This window comes from Kogia breviceps, chromosome 2 (genome assembly GCF_026419965.1).
Source record: "Kogia breviceps isolate mKogBre1 chromosome 2, mKogBre1 haplotype 1, whole genome shotgun sequence".
Taxonomy (NCBI): Eukaryota; Metazoa; Chordata; class Mammalia; order Artiodactyla; family Physeteridae; genus Kogia; species Kogia breviceps.
The window spans coordinates 136,727,355-136,735,704 of NC_081311.1; the positions used below are offsets into that span (position 1 = coordinate 136,727,355).

Here is an 8,350-nt window from a genome sequence, read left to right on the forward strand (position 1 = left end):
CATAAAAATCAAGTTATCCTCCACCTATGGATCTATTTCTGGACTCCCTATTTCATTCCTTTGGCCTATTTGTCTATCCACACACTAATACCACACTGTCTTCACTATTGTATCTTTACAATAAATATTAGAATCTAGTGAACTTCCTCAATTTAGTTCTTCCTCTTCAAGATTGTCTTGGCTATACTAATCCCTTTATGTTTGCATTTAAGTTTATAGAATCAGTCTGTTAACTTACAGACACATGCACACATACACACACCCCACTTCTGGAATTTTAATTGATATACATTAAAGCTATATGTCAATTTAGGGGGAATTTACACCTATAAATGTTGAATCTTCCAATTCTGTAACATAAAACATCTCTAGTTATTTAGGTCTTTTAAAATTTTTCTCGGTAATATTTTGTATTTGTCAGTGTAGGTATCTAACATATCATTAGTTAGATTTATTCCTATGTGTTTGATATTTCTCAAGCTATTTGTGAATGGTACTTTTAAATTTCATTATCATGTTATTAATTATTCCATTGTTGTTTTAAAGATACAAGTCCCTTTATATTTTTGTGGGGTTTTTTTTGCTTTGTTTTTGTTTTTACTATTTTTCATGTTGCAAACATAATACATGTTTATTATAGAATTTTGAAAATCACAGAAGTATAGAGACAGATCTTAAGGTGGCCCCAATAATCTCTGTCTTCTGGTGTTCAAGTCCTAGAGTGAGGGTAGGACCTGTGATTTGCTTGTAATCAATAGAATGTGGCAAAAGTCAAAGATGTCACTCCCATGATTATGTTACATTGTGTAAGACTCTGTTCTGCTACAGTCTCTCTCTGTTGCTTTCTTTGAAGAAGAAAGCTGCAATGAAGTAAGTGGAGAAGCCCATGTAGCATGGAATTGCAGGCAGTCTCAAAGAGGATGGTGGCCTCCAGAATAAAACTAAAACCCTCAGTTCTTCAGCTCCAAAAGAATGAATTTTGCCAACAAACTAAATGATCTTGGAAGTAGATCTTTTCCCCAGTTGAACCTTTGACGAGAATGCAGTCCTGGCTGACACCCTAATTGCAGCCAGCTGAGACCTTGAAGCGGGAACCCAGTTAATTCCTGCCCAGATTTCTGACCTACAGAAACTGAGAGATAATAAATATGAGCTGCTTTAAGCTGAAAATTTTATGATAATTTGTTACTTAGCACTAAAAAATGAACACAAAGAACATACAAATAAAGTATAAATATTGGTCCCTTATAACATAGCTTTGTTACCTATGGCTACAGCTTCTTCCACTTTCTTCTTAAAAATACCTTAATTGTGTATGAATACTTCAAAAGTCAGCATTTGTCAAATATGAGATAATAAATAAGCATCTCCTTGAGTGACAATGTGTCTTTAGAGACATTTTCCCTAAATTATGAAATGTTATCTTAAGACACTTGCAGAGGAGTTCCATTATAATTGAGGGCATGAATGACCCAGAAACTATGATTGTGTTAATGAAGTCTTTTGAATTCATTACAAAATGTTAAGAAATGTCTAATAGGTGGTAATAGCAAGTATTCTAGTTAGTAAATGAGTCTGTTATGTGGGAAAATGGTGATTACATAATGTTATAAAATGCAATATCTAAAACCACATGTAAAATCTATTTTCAGCTAAACAAAATAATAGGTCATCAGATAAATAGCAGATAGAATTACAGATAGCTAGAAACAGTGAAGGACTGGAAAGAATAGGATGAACATGCTAACCATATTCATGTATGAGTCTTTAAATGTTGGAATTTTTAGTGATTTTTGTATTACTCTTTATGCTTATCTATCTTTTTAAAATTTTCTACATGTTTTTCTTATATTTCCAAATAGAAATTATTTGAAAAAGAAATGATCAATAGAACACGTAGTCTATAAAAAGAAGAAATCATAAAAACATGCTAGTTTTATTCCAGGACAATTATATATCTTACTTTGAGTAGAGAATCTTGCCAAATATTTTCACCTTTGATACCAATCTTTACTAGAAGATACTACTAAATTACAGGGAACTAGTCTGGTGATAAAGATATAATAAAGGAGCAGCAATAAAACATCTTCCTCTGACTCTTTCTGTCTTCTCTGTGAAAATTCTAACCCTTCAAGTTCCTCCCAGTTAATACAGAAATTCTCCAGAAAAATATGTTCTCTTCAATAGTCAGTAGGTCCTCACCTTGCTGTATCTGTGCTGCTATAAAACTGTCACAAGCACCCATGCCCTAGCAAAGCTTCCAAAGCTGCCAAAAGGCTCCATAGCCATGCAGAGTCAAATCCCTCTTCATATTACTTCTCTTTGAAAAGAAACTCCCCTGACTCAGTTCAGGCTTTAAAAAACCCCTAATCCTCTTGGGCATTTTTCAGTCTTAGGACAAACATAGCTTTAGAGGTCATGCAAAGACCTCTGAAACAATATTGTCTTTAATTTATGTAGCCGTTAAAAATATATAGCATGCTTTGACAAGATACTATCTCACTTTATATTTATGAAAAACTTCAAAAGTCACATAAATGCATTGCCTAATAATATCATTCTTTCCATCTCATATATAAGCAGAAGTTCCTTTGCAACTATAGTCAGTCCAAGGACACACAGCTAGTAAGTGATAGAGCCAGAACTCAAATAAGCTGCCAAGTTCCATATTGTTCATTATGCTCTTTCCATAAAAATATTGTACAATCTCGCCACAAGCATCAAATTCTATGTATTATTTAAAGAGCATTGTGACTATGCATATTTTATAAACTGGTACTGATAAATAGTTCCTAAGAGGAGACAGGAAATGTTAAAATCATTACTTTCAAAATATGATCTTTTCATTGAAAAATTCTGTATTTCACTTGTATTAGAAAAGATATTCAGTATCAGGTATTTTTTAAATGCAAAATAAATGCCTTGAAGAAGAACTGTTTTGAATATTAAGCTCCACAGCATCAACCAAATTGCTGACATAAGTGTTAAAAATAGTTAACAACATCAACATATTACCAATTAAATTGAAATTCTCAAATGGCATCTCTTTTGCTAGTAATGAAAACATCAAAATATACATGAATCATCAGGAATAATATCTAACGAAGATGAATAAAATTAAAACATGGTTTCATTAAATTTGAATTCAATACCATTATATACAAATAAATGGCTATCAGATGGAATAATTAAATGTTTTTAATTGAGATATTTCTACAGGAAACATTGTTTCCTTTGTTATTTAGAATAAAAACATTTTCTCTTCAGGTTCACAGGAGAAAAATATAAAAAATATACCAACTGCAGATCTTCACCATAAGACTGATAACATAATTTAGATATGTTTGTATCACTTTTCTCTTAATTTATTTTTTAAAAGTAAAAGAAAGATTATTCATATGATACATAATTCATTTTTAATTTTAAATATAGTAACTCAATACGTAAAAATTTAAAAGCTAGTCGAACCATTCAAAGGTGAAACAATTTTTGGAAACTGTCATGAAGTAACTCTGCTCTCCCTTTACTCTGTCCTTGCCTGATCAGAGGATTCTTTGGGTCTCCACTTTAAAGCTATTTGGAAATACTACTGCCTTCAGAGGATCAGACAAAGTACTGATTCTTTATAATAGTGGACATGTGGAGGTTTTGGTCATTATGTAACTATTTGTCGTGATGTACACTTGACCTTTTTTTTTTTCACTGATGAATCATTTATTCGAACAAGACAAAAACGTCTCCACATTGTTTCCTTTTATACAGAAAGTGGAACATTTCCAATATATTAGCTTTTCTCCTTTTCAACAGAATTTATTTCAGTCTGGTCCCAGGAACTGCCTTTCATTTTAGGATTCACGTTTTAGTAACACATATGCACCCATTACAGCCAAAAGAGCATACTTGAATTTTGGAAGTTGTTCATTATAATGGTGAGCATACCAACATATGGTAAAATCCCTCTGGCTCTCCCCACCACATCCTTCTTTTCCAGCCAGTTCTGGCCGCCTTTGTACAAGCCTCCATTGTCAACTTCATTATTACCTCCTTTAGTCAGAAATTTGATGTCTCCATTATCTTTTTTATGAACTTTGATTACTCTGTGAACTGTTGGAATGTCTTGTCCTTCCACTTCAAAAACAACGATTTCACCAGCTCTAACCGGGTCTTCCCAGAAATTTGTCAGGAATAGAAGGTCACCCCTGTGGAAGGCTGGCTCCATGCCTCCGCTCAGCACCACCATGATGGGACTCTCACTGCCAGTGAGGACGATCAGGCCTTTCCAGATCATGAGCAATCATGACACAGTCATGGCAAAGTTTAAGACCTGGTAATAGAACTGGCGCTTGTTCATCTTCCTTGGGTCCCCTAAGACGTCCAAGCCGGACTCAGGGAGATGCGACCCCGCGGCACCCATGCGCACCATGCCGGGGTCTCTGGGGGCCGAGGCAGCCCACGGGCTCCAAATGTTACAGACAGCTCACTTGACTTCTTATAGCAAACAACACTCTTCTATTTCAGTTCACATGAGGGTGGATACCTTCTGAAGTGGGACATGTGATTCAGTCTGGCCCAAAATGAGCATGGTTGTCCCATATCACAGTGACCGGCTAGTGGTAGGCATATGACTGGGCCACATTAGGCCAATCAGAATGGTGACTGTCCTGTATTTGTGTGTTTGCAACCTAAATTAGAATTTGTAAAGTCTTTAATTTGAGTCTCTTCTTTTTCCCCTATTCTCCAGCTGTTACTCCAAGAGATAAGCTGGGTCATTTATGTGACCTTTAGCTTGGACATTTCTATCAAGATGATTTTCCTCTAGAGTACAAAATCTTGTTCCATAGTGTGTTTGATTTCATGTCCAGTTCAATTATTTCTAGTTCAGAAATACTCCTCAACAAGAATCCACACGCCCAAAATGTCCTGATGCATATAATTGGGTAAAATGGCAAATAATGAGAAGTGAAATATGTATGATGGTAGCCTTTTCTCTTTGACCCTCTGAATTTTTTTCCAACCAAAAAATGAATAATTGGTACAACTAAAGTTGGCATGAAACTTACTGATTTTTTTAAACCACATTTTAATCTTAATTTTTCTTTACTGGTATCTTCCAGTTTATTGGTTTTGATGTGTTTTTTATTTTCTCTTTTAGTTCAAATTAATGTGTACTACTAATGATTATTTAAAGTATATGTGTGTTTTAAAACTGTCATTAGTCATTCATATTTCCTTTAAAAAATAAAGACCAATTATGATTTTTTGTATATTTGCTCACATTTACAAAACAAATAATTTTACCTCCTATTTATAAGTTACATGGGAGGAGTCAATATGAGGTCATCTGGGAATGTTAAAAAAGACTATTTCATGCCTGGGCCACTGATAAGAGCTGCCAGCACCATAGCCATCTGAAATCTGGGATAATAGCTACATTGCATTCCTTCTCAGAAACAGATAGTTTCCAGGAGAGATAGTGGGAGTTAATGTCCATGTCATATGATAAGAGGAACCAAGAGTTGCCTTTAATAATCATAGCTATATTAATTGCCTGTTACAGGAGCCTAATTCAAACTACCTAAAGAAAAATAGTATATTCGTTCATGTAACTCTGATCAAAAACAATAATTAACACATATCATTCAGTATATGCTAGGCATAGTTCTAAGTGCTTTATATACTTTAGCTCATTTTATCTTTACAAATATCCCTATGACCTAGGTGTTATTAGTATTATCATCTCATCCCCCTTCCAGTGTTGAAGCATTCAAGCCATAGAGACATTAGGTAATGTGAATGAGACACAAGAGACAAAAAGCAGCAGAGTTGGGACTTGATCACATGCAGGTTGGCTGCAGAGATCATGTACTGACTCCCCAGTCTAGAGTGACTCAAATGCTCCTGGTGTCTGAGGTTGCTCCCAGAAATGGAAATGCTGTGGGAACTGCAACCACAGACATGACAGCAAGACTCTCTTTGTTCATCCCTGTCAACTCTGCCCCTCTTTGCTTCTCTTGGTATGTTGACCATATTCTCTTCTGCTTGCCCTGGCCTTTCAATCTAGCAAGGACCCCATCCTCTAACAGGTTCAATTACTGACCCCAAGGGGTAAAAGATTGTCTGGTCCTGGGTCCCCCGCCCAGTTCTATGACTTGGAATAAGTTGTTTGAGGCAGGAGTACTGGAAAGCCTGCTGGAGAGACAAAAACAATCATCTCCACGTTCCCCTGCAGTTTCTACCTGCCAAAGGTATGAGGTTTTTACTCTGTTTTTACTCAGTGAAGTTTGCTATTCCTAAGAGAGCATAAAAATAGGACTGTAAGTCTTACATGGATTTCAAAATCCATAATAGGATGTTTTAAGAATTAGTTATTCTAGGAATGTGGTTTAGGATCTATTAGCTCTTTAAGGCCCATGAAAAGTCCTGAGATTAAAAAAAAAAAAAAAATTAGGTTAAAAAAAAAAAACCCAAAATCAAAATGTGTACATATCTAATTAAATGTTTACAAAGGTAAGAAATTGGAAAGACAACTGTGACCCAGCTCCAATCATATACAGATAAATTTTAATAGGTTTGGTATAAAAAGGATGAAGTTCCCCAGAAGCTTGAGAATCTTGAGCCTCTGGAGGACTTAAGAAGACCCTGTTCCACTAATATAACTCTTGGAGGACCAGAGTACCCAGAGGGATCAGACAAAAATTGAACATTGTCACCATCCAGTGAATTTCATTTGCCATCCTTGGTCCATGTCGCCTCAAAACAAATGGAACTATTTAAGCTTTGGTTATCTTTTCTAAGTTTTTGCCAAAACTCTCACAGGTGAGAATTCTACTCTCATCCTGTGTTTGCTCACAGAGAATAAAAATGACGATTATGATTTCTAGAGCTGTTAAATATATTTAGGGTTTTTAAATAAAAGATCTTGATCTAAATACAAAGTATCCTGATTATTGTGGTTAAACTTAGAATGATAGTCTGCACTGTTTAAGTAAAACCTAATATTGAAAATGATGAATTGTTCTTTAGTTGTTAGATGTAAGTTATGTTATAAAAGTGCTCTGTCCTTCGGCCACTAACCAAGCAAACCATCTCTTTGCTTGTCCCTTTTCATACTTCACCTATGCAAGGAGAATCTCCTTTTTCTTTTACTGTGATGCTTTATTGTATTACTCTGACTGTTGCAGAGTTTTTACATGTAGCCTGGATAGTTCCCATTTAACATAGATTTCTACTACTCAGTGGAGTTATGAATACAACCAGATATGAAGCAGTGATGTGTGAAATGACATGGTATATGTGGCCCATCCTCATAGAACAGAACTTTGCCCAACAATTTGGGGATATTTTTATAAATACACAAACTCATAAATACTTATGGAGATGGATCGATTGACAGGTAAAGACTGATTTTCTAGAAAGAGTAAAACCGTGATTCTCATGCATATAAAAGGAATATGTGCCACATATTTTGTGCAACTCATTAATGAAAGGGGGAATCAGTAAGATGTTACTGATTACAGAAGAATTCAAAATACCATCTAATGATGGATTAAAAAGTGCTTAAATTAATTTACAAATAGATGTAAAAGTGGTCAATATTCAAGAGACAATAATCAGATTCCACTGAGTACAATTTGGATCTCTATGGAAAAATATTGTCTTCATTGCTATCACTTATCTAAAACTTAAAGAGTTGTGAAATAGCTCAGAAACAATGATATGCACAGCATCTCCATAGAATCTGATAACACTGAAGGGTTTGCTGAACCAAGTTTTCATTGGCCCAATGCAAATCTTTCAAAATTTTTATTGAAAAAATCTATAATACATAGATATATAATAAAGAAATGGATATACTTTAAAGTAAAATGTCAAATGCCAATATCATATTAATTTTAACTATAAAATAGGTGACATCTAAAGCAATTCTGACTTTTAGCCATGATTATTGTCTCACTTTTCACAGTTCCTTTAAAATAGGGGTTCATAAACCAGGGTACATGGGCAGTATTTATATTTTCAATAGGAAGAAAACAGTTGCTTTCATCAAAATCGAAAACAGTACTTGATAAACAGTGGTTTGAAGCTAATCCTTTAGGGAGCACTTTGGAAGACAATTCTGTAACATGAACTCATTCATTCAAGCACTTCCTAAAATGTAGAATACAGAGTAGTTACACTTCCTTGGTATAAAGTGTATTCGTATGCTTAAAAACAGAATCTTGGGGGAGGGACATCCAAGATGGTGGAGAAGTAAGATGTGAAGATCACCTTCCTCCCCACAAATACACCAAAAATACATCTACACGTGTAACAACTCCTACAGAACACCTACTGAATGCTGGCAGAAGAC

General features: G+C 34.8%; 1 pseudogene; it reads right to left on the reverse strand.

Moving 5' to 3' along the window:
• Window positions 1-3,840: 3,840 nt before the first annotated feature.
• LOC131750906 (signal peptidase complex catalytic subunit SEC11C pseudogene) lies at window positions 3,841-4,423 on the reverse strand (annotated as a pseudogene).
• Window positions 4,424-8,350: the final 3,927 nt, after the last annotated feature.